At 40.2% G+C, this 16,276-nt stretch overlaps 1 protein-coding gene across 2 annotated transcripts in view; it reads right to left on the bottom strand.

Moving 5' to 3' along the window:
• Nucleotides 1-12,056, bottom strand: part of LOC131940703 (uncharacterized) — a 43,046-nt gene extending 30,990 nt beyond the window's left edge. For both annotated transcript variants that reach the window (XM_059299457.1, XM_059299459.1), the window contains exon 1: nucleotides 11,846-12,056. The gene's annotated coding sequence lies outside the window, so the exon portion shown is untranslated. The remainder of the gene's footprint in view (nucleotides 1-11,845) is intronic.
• Between the last annotated feature and the right edge of the window lie 4,220 nt (nucleotides 12,057-16,276).

The raw sequence follows: 16,276 nt of genomic DNA, 5'->3' as shown, positions 1-16,276 counted from the left end.
GATATAGAAGGGCAAGCACTGAGATATAGAAGGGCGAGCACTGGGTCAGATATAGAAGGGCGAGCACTGGGTCAGATATAGAAGGGCGAGCACTGGGTCAGATGTAGTGTACCAATACACTCACACAAATGACAAGTGAAGATTAACATTATAAATAGTGAAGATATAGACACTAACTAGAGTGGTATCTACAACTTATATTGGCGGTTTCAGGGGTAATAACTTTTCTTTTTGTCATCTAAACCTGCTGTAAGTAAATGCTGTAACTTTTTAAATAAAAACGAGATGTAATTTGTTTTTAAAGTTCAATTGAGGATCGAAAACGGATTAAGTTATAAGCAGAAGATTTTTTTTTTAAAAGGACAAATAAAAACGTGTTTATATAAACTATTTTTTAAACTTAAATCTTGTTGAGATGAGGAAAATAATTTACCGAAAAATCCCTACTAAACAGAAATAAATCATTTAAATCTATAAAAAAAATCTAAATCGTCTTTTAGAATTTTTTGAAAACTATTAAAAATATTCCCTACCTATTGAACTTATATTGTCTAATTTCATGCAGCAAGCAAAATTGATTGAAGTAAAAAAAAATCCAAATCCAAATTTAAATAATGTATCTGTTTAGGCTCTCTAAAATCCTCTATGTCTTTTATAAACACGAACTTGTAGAACCCGCTTTATCCAGGACATACGCGGTGTTGTATTGCATTCTTCTTGTGGAGAAAGTAAACTAGTTTCAACAGATCTCTCACAAAAATAATTGAAATTGTATTGATGTTAAACTTTGGTTTGGCGCGTTAAAAAAATCTGGTTGATTTTTTAGCCAGGTTTTTGCAAGATGAGGTGTTAAAAGAAAAACGCCATGATAATTGAAAAATGCGTTTAAAGAAATCATGTTGTGTAACTTGTCAGCCATCTTCTCCTTCTCCACTGAAAGTCTTTTCTATAGATGGATAGTAACAATGGTAATGTAATCTTGCAGGCCAGACGTGAAATATAATATCCGTTCTTCTGACCTTAGCACCAAAGGAGTCTATAGTCACTGATTTCATATGGGGGCGTGGTCGAGTCGGTAAAGCTCATGACTTCTAAACCGAAAAGTCTCGAGTTCGAACCCCTGGGTAGATGAGGCTCGTTAGCTGGGGACAGCCACTCTTCTAGGAGAGACAACTACAAAATCAAACAACTGCTGCCTTGTAGTTTGTTCTTGGTTGGACATAGGCTATGGAAGCAAATCTAAAAAGAAAAGCAGGCTGAAATCGGAGTCAACGGCCTCAATGGCGCATAAACAGTTGACACGTATTCTTAATTTGTGGGATACAACACTAAAATTAAGAACGAAGAACGAAGAAGAAGAACTGATCTCATTGCTCGACGTTATACTCAAGCTCAGAGCCTAGAGTCACTGACTCCACTGATAGTACGCAAGTCAGTAACCTGAACTTTTAAATGGCGCCTAAAACATCGCCGTGCCAACAGTTTGATTTGATTCAGTATTGATCAGCTCCACGTTCTAAAGGTGGATTCATTTGGTCAAGGCTGTAGGTAATGTTTAGGCCCAGACATCGTAAATTGGTTTAGACTCAAGCTAATGCTACCGTCTAGAGTAGTTTAGGGTTCAGCTAATGCTACCTCCCAGAGTAGTTTATAGTTCAGCTAATGCTACCTCCCAGAGTGGTTTAGGGTTCAGCTAATGCTACCGCCCAGAGTGGTTTAAGGTTAGGCTAATATTACAGCTCGGAGTGGTTTAAGGTTAGGCTAATATTACAGCTCGGAGTGGTTTAGGGTTAAGTTAATGCTACCTGCCAGTGTGGTTTAAGATCAAGTTAATGCTACCACACAAAGTTGTTCAGCTGATGCTTCCTCCCACCGGTCTTAATTAAGTTTAGAGTTAAGCTAACGCTACAACTTTTAATTTTGTTTCATGACACTCCAAGGCTCCAATAGTTTATTCTTGTCAGAATCTAATATATAAAGCTCAATTCTGTATGTAAATTAAATGTTTGTCGTTGACATACTTGTATGGATTTAAGTGTTAGAATATTATCGTACTCACAATTTGAGTTTATGAGTTAACAAAATTAATACTGAAAGTGTTGGGAAATAATTTTCATTTTTCAAACTGATAGTAATAATTGTCGGATGTTCATTAAACACAATTTCAAAAAAATATCATCTTATACAACAATTCTAATTATGTCTGAAAATTATTTATATTTAGTCCTTTAGCACTTACTTCCCTTTGATAAATTAGGAAAACACAATTACTTCCCTTTATAAAACATTGCTTTAGTGGAAAAGAATTTACTTTTTATTACTTTGCTTTGGTGTTGGGAAAAAATAATTACATAATTAGCGGGGATTGATCAAGTGCAAATGCTGTATGTATTTTACGGATAAGCTTGGAGTATTACAATTGTTCATTTGGTTTGGCACCTACGTTCGTTTAAGTGAGTGCAAAAGACTATGAATAAGTTGGGGTACTATAGTCGTTTATTAAGCTGAAACAGGCTAGACTGTTTGCGTTTATGTTCGCGTTAGTGTTTTCTTTGTGTTTAGGTTGGGTTTGCGTTAGTGGTTGCGTTTTGATTTGGTTCGTTTTTGTTCTTTCTTTTTTCGTTTGTGTTTTTTTCTTTGGGTTTGTGTTTGTATTTGTGTTTGTGGTTTGTATTTGTGTTTGTGGTTGGTTTTGCGTTTGGATTTGGTTTGTTTTCGTTTGCTTTTTGGTTTGTGTTTTTTTTCTTTGGGTTTGTGTTTGTAATTGTGGTTGGTTTTGCGTTTGGATTTGGTTTGTTTTCGTTTGCTTTTTTTTTTTTTTTGTGTGTTTGTATTGGTGTTTGTGGTTGGGTTTGTTAGGTTTTTGTTTTCGTTTATATTTGTAATTCTGTTAGCGTTATGTTTGCGTTTTGTTGTTTTGGTTTTGGTTGGTTGTGGTTTGGGTGGGCAGTGCCGGGTTTATGATGATTACTAAACACACAGGTAATGGTCTTTAATAGAAAGGTTTTTCACAGAAGCCAGAGCAGGGCCTGGCCGGGACGGCTAGTATGTTCTAAAATACGGCTGAGCCCATACAAACACGACCACCCCAAAAACTTATATTTACAACACATATCCAGGCCATCTTTACAACTACAGTATTTACACGTGACACCAAATGTACACAATTAATTGTAATAATAATATTACAAACAGTTTTTAAAACTATATACACGCACCATAAAAGAACTTTTTCTAGTGTTTTCTTGTAAACATATTTTGTGTCCAAATGTCGATGTTTAACTCACACAATTAAGATAGAGTGAACACGGTGTGAGATAAATAAAAACAATAAAGATTAATTGGGTTGTGTAAATACCGGAAACGTACAAAAAGTGGCGAGATGTGCGGTTAGTAGATTACGGGAAATCGATGCCTTAGAACACTAATAGACTTTCAGGCTGCCCGAGATTAATTACGGGTAAAGGTAATTAATGATTTACAGAAGACCTTGCCTAATACAAATTACTTTACATTACGCTACCAATCACCCGCAGACACACGCACACCAACTCAAACACGCATACCGACGATTGTAAACATACACACACACACGCACATACACACGCAAGCAAACTCTCCACACGCATGTACATTAATACGATTATAAACACACATACACACACGCATCAAACATACACACACGCATCAAACACACACACACACACGTATACATACAAACAAACACACACACGCACATACATAAGCTAGCAAACTCTTCACACGCATGCGCATAAATGCGATTACAAACACACATACACACACGCATCAAAACACACATGTGAACATGCGTACACACACGTACACACACAAACACACACACACACACACACGTAAAACCGCACACGCACGCACGACGAGCGCAATCTTCTCTCCTTTTCAGACAATTAAAAAAAAACAACAAATCTGCTTAAGTTACCGTGGGAGTGGCTGTAAACGCAAATTAAATATTGATCAGAAAACTTTAGCAAAGCCGAGCTTCGATTTGCTAGAGCAGCAACGTTGACGCATTCCAAAGCCCCACGCAGACTTTCCAATAACTATATATATATATATATATATATATATATATATATATATATATATATATATATATATATATATATATATATATATATATATATATATATATATATATATATATATATTCTATATAAATATATATAATATTTATGTTTGTTATATATATCTATAAATATACATATATATGTATGTTTATAAATATATATATGTTTATATGTATGTTTATTTTATATATATATATATATGTATATATATATATATGTGTATGTTTATAAATAAATAAATAAATAAATAAATATATATATATATATATATATATATATATATATATATATATATATATATATATATATATATATATATATATGTGTGTGTGTGTGTGTGTGTATAAACATATGTATAGGTAGAGAGAGTGACAGAGAGAATAGTTTACTAAGTGTGATCTGAATGATGGTGCTGAATGTTTTCGAACATATTAGCTAGTTGTATTGTAACAAGGACTGATTTTGTAAAATCATTTTTTAAATGTCATTCCTCTCCGACTCCCCTACGCCTCTGTTCTTTCAAGTTTTTCTATCGACTGCAAATTAGATTAAAATTGCTTTTCAGCTTTTCTATTTAAAGGAAGCTTTTAAAGCCTTGTTAAATTGAAGGTTAAAAGATGTGACGTCTTGAACTCTTTACATGTCTGCTGTCTTTAAATGTAAAGTCTTATATATTTAAGTAAGTCTCTAATGTCTTTCATGACGTGTCTTGTGTCTTTAAATAAGGTGTTTTTTATGTTTAAATAATGTCGTATGTCTTTACAGGAGTGACTTATGCCTTTAGTGATGTATCTATTTACATGTTGTGTCTAATGTCTTTACCTAAGTTGTCTTATATATTTACATGAGGTGTCTTATGTCTTATAAGACAGATGTCTCATATCACGAACTCAGACAAACAAGCTGCTAGATTCCTCTTCAATCTCTGACGATCACACAGGACATGGTGTCAACTGAATCACTTTCTTAACCCAAGATCCACATTTTTAGTCCTTAAACCAACATCCATATATCCAGAAAATAGTCTCTAATCCTTCATCCACATTTGACTATTTGATTATAATTACCCCAGTAACTGTACGATGACCCTGCTACATATCATCAAAGTTTTCCTTACTTGCGCATCACATGAGTCAAGTAGAGCCATGTCAGATCTTGTACCAGATATTCCATGTTACCGGCGCCATTCCACACAGTTGGACGGTAATTATGTGTTGAGATCTCCCACAAGAAACATCGAATCGTGGCCATGGGATATCAAATGTGACCACTCGTCAGACAAATATTGGCCGAGAAGAGATTGGGCGAGAAGACATTGGGCGAGAAGACATTTGGGCGAGAAGACATCGATTTTTGTGGGGGTTTGAATAACCTTGATGTGGTTAAACAGGGGTTCGCCCACGCTGGTCAATTTGTGTTCGTTTCTGTGTTTGGTAAACACGCGAATCTGTGACGAGATAAGTTTGGCATGATTGTTAAAATCGACCTGAGTTTAGCCGTACAAGTAATCAGCAAGTCGATGAAAAGTTTTTGTTTATATTTCTTAGAATCTGGACGACAACTTAGCTGGGTTATTCAAAATGCAGCAATATTAATTCTGTGTATTCTCATCCTAGGCTCTAACTCTAGCCCTAATCCTAATCTAGTCCTGACTTTAAGCCTAATCAAGCCTGTAGCCTACACTAACAATTCCACTGGCATTAACCCTGGCACTGGGAGCGGTAAAGGGAAATAATTAAACCCTGTATCGTTTTGTTTTTCTCAACAAAAACCTTATGTCCTAACTAAGACACATCATATATTGCGACATAACGATGACCTAGTTCGTTCCCTTCATCACGAGATTTTGCATAATTAATGAGAAGATTAATGACCTGAGTGGGTGAGTATAAAGTTACCGTATTTCACAAGCTGTGACAGATTGCGTTTGATAACGTCATGAGCTCGTTAGCTGTGGGCAGCAGAACTCGTTAGCTGTGGGCAGCTGACCCAATGTTAGCTGTGGGCAGCTGACCCAATGTTAGCTATAGGCAGCTGACCCAATGTTAGCTGTGGGCAGCTGACCCAATGTTAGCTGTGGGCAGCTGACCCAATGTTAGCTGTGGGCAGCTGACCCAATGTTAGCTGTGGGCAGCTGACCCAATGTTAGCTGTGGGCAGCTGACCCAATGTTAGCTGTGGGCAGCTGACCCAATGTTAGCTGTGGGCAGCTGACCCAATGTTAGCTGTGGGCAGCTGACCCAATGTTAGCTGTGGGCAGCTGACCCAATGTTAGCTGTGGGCTGCTGACCCAATGTTAGCTGTGGGCAGCTGACCCAATGTTAGCTGTGGGCAGCTGACCCAATGTTAGCTGTGGGCAGCTGACCCAATGTTAGCTGTGGGCAGCTGACCCAATGTTAGCTGTGGGCAGCTGACCCAATGTTAGCTGTGGACAGCTGACCCAATGTTAGCTGTGGGCAGCTGACCCAATGTTAGCCGTGGGCAGCTGACCCAATGTTAGCCGTGGGCAGCTGACCCAATGTTAGCTGTGGGCAGCTGACCCAATGTTAGCTGTGGGCAGCTGACCCAATGTTAGCTGTGGGCAGCTGACCCAATGTTAGCTGTGGGCAGCTGACCCAATGTTAGCTGTGGGCAGCTGACCCAATGTTAGCTGTGGGCTGCTGACCCAATGTTAGCTGTGGGCTGCCGACCCAATGTTAGCTGTGGGCAGCTGACCCAATGTTAGCTGTGGGCAGCTGACCCAATGTTAGCTGTGGGCAGCTGACCCAATGTTAGCTGTGGGCAGCTGACCCAATGTTAGCTGTGGGCAGCTGACCCAATGTTAGCTGTGGGCAGCTGACCCAATGTTAGCTGTGGGCAGCTGACCCAATGTTAGCCGTGGGCAGCTGACCCAATGTTAGCTGTGGGCAGCTGAACTCGTTAGCTGTGGGCAGCTGACCCAATGTTAGCTGTGGGCAGCTGACCCAATGTTAGCTGTGGGCAGCTGAACTTGTTAGCTGTGGGCAGCTGACCCAATGTTAGCTGTGGGCAGCTGACCCAATGTTAGCTGTGGGCAGCTGACCCAATGTTAGCCGTGGGATCAGGCTCTAAAGTGTCTACAGCCAACCCAATGTTAGCCGTGGGATCAGGCTCTAAAGTGTCTACAGCCAACCCAATGTTAGCCGTGGGATCAGGCTCTAAAGTGTCTACAGCCAACCCAATGTTAGCCGTGGGATCAGGCTCTAAAGTGTCTACAGCCAACCCAATGTTAGCCGTGGGATCAGGCTCTAAAGTGTCTACAGCCAACCCAATGTTAGCCGTGGGATCAGGCTCTAAAGTGTCTACAGCCAACCCAATGTTAGCCGTGGGATCAGGCTCTAAAGTGTCTACAGCCAACCCAATGTTAGCCGTGGGATCAGGCTCTAAAGTGTCTACAGCCAACCCAATGTTAGCCGTGGGATCAGGCTCTAAAGTGTCTACAGCCAACCCAATGTTAGCCGTGGGATCAGGCTCTAAAGTGTCTACAGCCAACCCAATGTTAGCCGTGGGATCAGGCTCTAAAGTGTCTACAGCCAACCCAATGTTAGCCGTGGGATCAGGCTCTAAAGTGTCTACAGCCAACCCAATGTTAGCCGTGGGATCAGGCTCTAAAGTGTCTACAGCCAACCCAATGTTAGCCGTGGGATCAGGCTCTAAAGTGTCTACAGCCAACCCAATGTTAGCCGTGGGATCAGGCTCTAAAGTGTCTACAGCCAACCCAATGTTAGCTGTGGGCAGTTGACCCAATGTTAGCTGTGGGCAGCTGACCTAATGTTAGTCGTGGGCAGCTGACCCAATGTTAGCTGCGGGCAGCTGACCCAATGTTAGCTGCGGGCAGCTGACCCAATGTTAGCTGCGGGCAGCTGACCCAATGTTAGCTGTGGGCAGCTGACCCAATGTTAGCTGCGGGCAGCTGACCCAATGTTAGCTGCGGGCAGCTGACCCAATGTTAGCTGCGGGCAGCTGACCCAATGTTAGCTGCGGGCAGCTGACCCAATGTTAGCTGCGGGCAGCTGACCCAATGTTAGCTGCGGGCAGCTGACCCAATGTTAGCTGCGGGCAGCTGACCCAATGTTAACTGCGGGCAGCTGACCCAATGTTAGCTGTGGGCAGCTGACCCAATGTTAGCTGTGGGCAGCTGACCCAATGTTAGCTGCGGGCAGCTGACCCAATGTTAGCTGTGGGCAGCTGACCCAATGTTAGCTGCGGGCAGCTGACCCAATGTTAGCTGTGGGCAGCTGACCCAATGTTAGCTGTGGGCAGCTGACCCAATGTTAGCTGCGGGCAGCTGACCCAATGTTAGCTGTGGGCAGCTGACCCAATGTTAGCTGTGGGCAGCTGACCCAATGTTAGCTGTGGGCAGCTGACCCAATGTTAGCTGTGGGCAGCTGAACTCGTTAGCTGTGGGCAGCTGACCCAATGTTAGCTGTGGGCAGCTGACCCAATGTTAGCTGTGGGCAGCTGACCCAATGTTAGCTGTGGGCAGCTGACCCAATGTTAGCTGTGGGCAGCTGACCCAATGTTAGCTGTGGGCAGCTGACCCAATGTTAGCTGTGGGCAGCTGACCCAATGTTAGCTGTGGGCAGCTGACCCAATGTTAGCTGTGGGCAGCTGACCCAATGTTAGCTGCGGGCAGCTGACCCAATGTTAGCTGTGGGCAGCTGACCCAATGTTAGCTGTGGGCAGCTGACCCAATGTTAGCTGTGGGCAGCTGACCCAATGTTAGCTGTGGGCAGCTGACCCAATGTTAGCTGTGGGCAGCTGACCCAATGTTAGCCGAGGGATCAGGCTCTAGGGGTCTACAGCCGACCTATACAGGTCTGTGGTAAAGTAATTCTTCTTCTTCGTTCATCATTGCGATTGTAGACGGTATTTCCTCCAACACAATGGTTCTTAACCTGGGTTCGATTGAACCCAGTTGTCTGGTGAGCCAGTCCCAGGGATTCAGCGGAGGTCAAGACATACACCCGACTCAAATGAACCACGATCGGATTTTGTCACTGTGGACGATATAATTATCAAGAAGGGGGAAAGCGCATATAAACAAGTAGGGTTCGGTACCTCCAAAAAGGTTTAGAACCACTACTCAACACAATTATATATTACGTATCAACGTGTTGTGCCCCATATAGGCCGTTGATTCCGAATTCAGCCTGCTTTTCTTTTGAGGCAAAGAACGAAAAGAATGGAAATTTTTGTTTTAAAGAAAACGATGGCAATTTAACAGCACGAACTATTAAAAGAGTACATAATAATTTAGGATATTATTTATGTTAAAAGTATTATTTGCATTTTTATGCTACAAAAAAAAATCATTAATTCATTACCCACAGGTAAAAATAAATGAACACCAAGATCAGGCTTTATAATATTGAAAAAAAAAAGAAAAAAATGTAATTAGATTTATAAATTTGGCTTTTGAGATTGATACTGGGTTTGGTGTTTTGTGTATTCTCTAGGGATGTTTGTAACTCCGATAATATAATCGGCTTGATGTGGAAGGCGGTATGGGGGGGGGGGGGAGGGGGGAGTAAATCTGTTTGATGGTGAGCCTTCGTAGTCTATGAGAAAACAGATATAGTAGAGTCCATCTGTTTCTTTGAAGAGATACCGAGGTCAGCGTTCTCTGTCCTGCCTGATTCAAAACTTTTAGGCGACCAGCCCTAGCACATAGACATTTTTGCTAGTATATGAATTTGTATGAGGTAAAGCCCATGTATGTATTTTATGTATGAAAGAAAATGATACATCTACTACGTACGTATACGATAGTAACGTGGAGTAATCCTGCAAGGTAATAGGGTGGAAGGATTATTTAAAATAGGCCTCAAATGTTACGTTTAAAAGGACTATTTAGAAATAGGCAAATGTTACGTTTAAAAGGACTATTTAGAAATAGGCCTCAAATGTTACGTTTAAAAGGACTATTTAGAAATAGGCAAATGTTACGTTTAAAAGGACTATTTAGAAATAGGCCTCCAATTTTACGTTTAAAAGGACTATTTAGAAATAGGCCTCAAATGTTATGTTTAAAAGGACTATTTAGAAATAGGCAAATGTTATGTTTAAAAGGACTATTTAGAAATAGGCCTCAAATGTTACGTTTAAAAGGACTATTTAGAAATAGGCAAATGTTACGTTTAAAAGGACTATTTAGAAATAGGCAAATGTTACGTTTAAAAGGACTATTTAGAAATAGGCCTCCAATGTTACGTTTAAAAGGAAGAGCGGAGAGATTGTTTACTGTGTAATTTTAAAGTTAGCCTCAATGTGACGTGACCTGCTAAGGGTAGCCGGTAGTAAACATCTTATCTAAGGCCAGGGCTGGGGGTGGGGTCACTGGGGTGGTGGACGTGAGCCGAATAAATGTGCGTTATCTGGCACCAGTTGTTCCAAGATTTTATTCTCAACACAAGAGCCGGCTGGTTATATTCGTAAGGCTACCTGCTCTACAGAATCAAGTACAGAGAAATAAAGGGGGGAAAAGCCGCTCAAATTTGCCCCCTACCCTCATCGTATTATATACACAAACCTTTAAATCATACGAAATTTAACGAGCTTGGATACTATAGTTTGTAAAAAAAATATTAAATATATGACACGTAACATTTCACCCCTCCCCCCTGCAACTCACTGTCACTAAAGTTGAAATCCCCACTCCCCCCATCTAGGTGTGTGACGTCACATACAAACGACCTCTAGCTTAATACCCAAGTAACGATTTCACATTTTTAACACGATGCATGTTTAACGACCTGTTACAGCAGACGAAAGATTTTCTTCAAACAAGAGTTTCTTTCAAGCCTTTCAAACACCCGCTACAAGCCGTGTTTTGTTTACACGGACCACGTGATCACATCACAAGAAGAATGTCTTTACGTCTCCCATCGAATGTCTTTACGTCTCCCATCGAAGACAATTTTACTGAGCTCAGTCATCAGATTTACGACAATTACTCGCCATCGAAATTCCAATTTAACACTCTCTAAACATCAACATGTCTCCACCTCAGGCTAATTCTGATATTTTACATCAACTTTTACATCAACTTTAAAGACTCATATTCTTACCTTAATTAAGACTACGATAAAAAAAAGGAATACAATAATCATTATAGAAAATAAATGATTGTTTCAACAATTCTAAAAATTGCTGAGTAACTAACAATATGGTAGAGTGGTAGAGCGCACGACTGCTAAAAATCTCGAGTTCAGATCCCAAACTAAGTCCGTAAGCCGTTTTTGGGTCCATCCAGCTCTAATGTGTACCTTACGTTAGGTAAAGTAAAGATGACTGTGCATAATGCTGACTACATTATTCCTTCATAGGCCGAGGTTATAGAAACAGGTGAACTCTACTTCATTACCACAAGGGCCGTCATATTCGAAAAGGTAACTTCAACAACAGCAACAATAAGCATCAGTGTAATAAGCAAGATTAGTTTAAAGCACACACAAAAACAAAGTATAAAAGTAAATTACAGTAAAAATATATTAGAATAAGACACGCTTTGTCTAAATAAAAGATAAAGATTACACATCGTTTGTTTGATTTGGACTATCTGTACATGTGTGTTCGTTCAAATCTTTGAAACAGTTTAGTGTTAACATCGCTCAACTGGCGTCCCGGTTTGTTTACAAACACGACACGCTTGCCAACACGGATGTGACACGGAATCGATTCTTTCAATACATCGATACAAATATTCGAATGCTTACTTACAATTGTCTGTTGACGATTGCCCCTGGTATCGTGTAGTTTGCTGAGCGAGAGGATGCCATGTATCCGAGAGAACTCCCTACTCAAGAAATCGCTTCCGTCTTGTACCTAATGCGACGCTTTGCCACGCTTTCTTAGTGTACAAGTTTGCCAGCTTGGCCGATCGATATTGTCTGGCATGGCCCGTGGCTGGGCACAAATCTAAACCGCTCAACTCAAATCTGACGCGATGCCATCGGCTCACTCCACGACCACCTCGTGAGTAGGGCTGGGGAGGTGGGGGGGGGGGGGTTAAGGATGGGAGTGTGCAGATAGGTGGGTGAGGGGAGGTGGGTGCTGGGAAAAGGTGGGAGAGAGATGTAGGTTCGTGACTAGGAGGACGGGAGAAAGGCAGGGAGGGGGAGAGGATTGAGAGGGTGGGGTGGGGGTTAATGACGGAGGGAGACATGATGATCTAGTAGAGTTGAGGATGGTGATGAACGCTAGGATGTGAAGAGAAGAGATGGAAGATGTGATACCTTAGATGGTGTAGAGATTTATCTGAGAGTACGGGTGTCATGTGCGTGTGTGTGTGCTTGTGTTTGTGTGTGGGGGGTAATATGTTGGGGGTAGTAGGTTGATGGTAGAGCTAGGTAAATGTAGGTATAACTGTGAGTAAGATAGGGGTCGGGTGGGGGGGTCCTGTGGGTGGGAGTGGTGATGTAGAGAGTCCATAACATGCTGTGTGACTTTAAGCTAGATAAGTGTTGGGGGTAGGGCCTATGGGCTGGGAGGGGTGATGTTGAGAGTACATAACACGTTTCTAAAATAACAACCAAATAACATGTCACTAAAACAGTCTGTAAAATGAAAAGAACAACCCCCAGAGAAAAAAAGAATTAAAGTAATTAGCCCTAGAACCTTGATCGACCCAAGTAGCGACCCATTAGCCCTAGAACTTTGATCGACCCAATTAGCGACCCATTAGCCCTAGAACCTTGATCGACCTAAGTAGCGACCCATTAGCCCTAGAACCTTGATCGACCCAAGTAGCGACCCATTAGCCCTAGAACTTTGATCGACCCAAGTAGCGACCCATTAGCCCTAGAACTTTGATCGACCCAAGTAGCGACCCATTAGCCCTAGAACCTTGATCGACCCAAGTAGCGACCCATTAGCCCTAGAACCTTGATCGAATAAAGTAGCCCTCAATCATTGATCGACCCAAATGTATCTAAAAATAGACAGGTCAGGAAATAAATTAACTCTAACCAAAATTTTCCGTCACAGTGGAAATCTTTCGCACGGTGAAATAAACACGAACAATTATTCAATTGTCGCTTAGATAAACATCAATATCACATCAATAAAATTTCAAAAACATGAAACTGAAAACTATAGAGCTACCAAGTCACAAATCACGAAAAAAATTAATGTACAACAGTATTAATTTCACGACAATAATAAAAACGACAAAGACATAAATCTCACATCAATAAAATAAATTATAAATACATAAATCTCACAACAATAATAAAACGACAGAGACATAAATCTCACTATAATAATAAAACAACAGAGACATAAATCTCTCTAAAATAATAAAACGACAAAGAGATAAATCTCACATCAATAATAAAACGACAAAGACACAAATCTCACATCAATTAAAAAATGATAAATACATAAATCTCACAACAATAATAAAACAACAAAGACATAAATCCCACTAAAATAATAAAACGACAAAGACATAAATCTCACTACAATAATAAAACGACAAAGACACAAATCTCACATTAATAATAAAACGACGACGAAATAATATCTTTACAAATCAACAGAACGTTTACAGACGTAATCAGTCCAACAACAATGACATTTAAATCCCGTAAATGTTTTACACACAACACGGAAATAAAATACCATGCCAACTAAATCGTTGTGACATTATCTGATAGAGAAGTTTAGGACGTGCTACAGTAGTTGATAATAGAACCAACTAAGCTAATTAACATAATTAGCTGCGCTACAACTGCGTAGTTTAAAGCTAATGAGCTAATTACTGGGAGGGATAATTAAAACACAAATTTCATGGTGGTATTGGATGAAAAAATCCTAATACTTGGTGGTATTTGAAAACCCTAATCTTATTCTTAGTGGTATTTGAACAATATAATAAGTTTATACTGGGTGGTATTTGAATCTTCTAATATTAATCTTGGTAGCATTTGAAAAAAATCAATACGTATATTGGTGGTATTTGTGTTGAAGATAATAAGTTCATAATATTTTTCCCGTTCCTGCAAAAGACTCATGTGGTAGATGAAGTAGAGTTCACCGGTTTAACCAGATAACTACGAAACCAGGGTTTAATGAAAGAGAACCAGCGTTCGATGACAGAGAACAAGGGTTCGATGAAAAAGAACCAGGGTTCGATGGAGAGAACTAGGGAACCAGGGTTCGATGAAACATAACCAGGGTTCGATGACAGAGAACAAGGGTTCGATGAAACAGAACCAGGGTTCGATGACAGAGAACCAGAGTAACAGGCTCGATGAACCCGGGTCGTGATCAGAGGATGATGGGGGGGGGGGAGGGGCTGAGACCACGTGACAACCAGTGTATAAGGTTAGCCTGGCCCGGCAAGGATCAGTCCCATCGATCACAGCGTGATATGTAGGTCAATAGTTTCTTATCGTAGGAACAGTCACGTGGTGTTTTTATTTTGGTAGTTTAAGGGGTCGTCTATAAATGACGTCACACACCTAGGATGGGGTGGGGGGGGGGGGGGAGATTCTACATTCGGTGACGATGTGTGACGTTGTGTGACAAAAGGGGAGTGGGGTGCACAAAGTGTTACGATACAATTTTATATTTTAAATGTAAGAAACCACATATTTTTCGGCGGTTTTAAAAGAAATGTTTTTTTTTGTAAATATTATAACGCGGATTGGGACTAATGTATTCAATATTGACCGATCACGGTAAATATTTTTTACAGAAATCGATGTTAAAGCATTAATGTTTAAAAAAAAAACGATATTTTGAGAAAAAAAAGGGGGGAGGGGGTGTTTGGAGGCTGAGATGTTATGATGGCAATTAATGGAAAAGTACAGTGAGGCGGGGGGGGGGGGGGGGGGCACTGGTACTTGTATGTGTGTGGCGAAGGGGAAAGGGGGGGGGGGGTAAAAAGCGTCGTACAGAGTGATTATTTTGCACTTTCGCTAATCTATAAATCAGCTGTTTAATCAAGCTAATAGTTTACATTAGAGCCAAATTAGAATCATGAACCGTAAGAAGACTAGACAATTGTCAATGACCTCAGTGTGTTTTTTTTGTAACTAAACAATGAAGTACATCTATTATTTTTTTTTGACCATCATTGTATTTTCTGTAAACTACTTTTGAGAAAATAGTCGTAGGTTGTACACCTTTGTCATTTTGAATTTCTTCTTCTTCTTCGTTCTTAATTTTTAGTGTTGGAAGGGATCGAGCCTTATTTGCCAGAGGGTTTGAACAAGAGACTTTTTTCGAATTGATCAACCATGAGCTTTTTGCATACTCGATCACGCCTCCATCACAATTAAGTATACGTATCAACTGGTTGTGCGCTATTGAGGCCATTGACTCCGATTTCAGCCTGCTTTTCTTTTTGGATTTGCTTCCATAGCCTTTGTCCAACCAAGAACAAACTACAAGGCAGCAGATGTTTTATTTTGGAGTTGTCTCTCCTAGAAAAGTGGCTGTCCCCAGCTAACGAGCCTCATCTGCCCGAGGGTTCGAAGTTCGAACTAAAGACTTTTCGGTTTAGCAACTATGAGCTTTACCGACTCGACCACGCCGAGTAATTGTAAGTAACTAACACTCAATAACACTCATTATTTAACGTTAACTGAATCTTTTTTTTTCATTATTGTAATACATCTAAAGTTTGTGTACACTGATTTAATACATTATTTAGATTATCAAACACAGTAATACTGCACATTTCTGCTAACTTTTCAAGTTTACCCACGCCTTTTGTCAAAAAATTACTTGTCTAGCCGCTTAAAAAACCTGTAGGGGGCACGATTTCGTGTGATTGTAGATAAGAATAGATAGAGGATTCAATGTAAACACATTATTTTGATTACCAGTTCAATTGCAATAAAGAGAAGGCAGTAAAAATGTCAGTCTCCGGCCATTATACAATGTATCTTTACGCCTGGGTGGGGGTCCGTTAAAATTCAAACATTCCTTTGTTTATGTTGCTCATAAATTAGGACGTTGTGATCCAGCTCTCGTCGGTAAAATTCACATAAATTTAATGTGGGGTATTCTTTAAACTTTAAACAAACCATGTAACATTCTATATCAAGTTTTGGAGTAATTTATTAAAATTGCTTTCATTTTTTTACACTACTTTTTTTTAAATTAAAAATGTAAAAAAAGTAGTGATTGTGTCGTCCATAA

The sequence above is a fragment of the Physella acuta genome, unplaced genomic scaffold (genome assembly GCF_028476545.2).
Source record: "Physella acuta isolate Inbredline_101_S28 unplaced genomic scaffold, ASM2847654v3 ptg000325l, whole genome shotgun sequence".
NCBI classification, from domain to species: Eukaryota; Metazoa; Mollusca; class Gastropoda; family Physidae; genus Physella; species Physella acuta.
The sequence above is the reverse complement of the archived record's forward strand: the minus strand, read 5'-3'. Positions and strand labels throughout refer to the sequence as shown.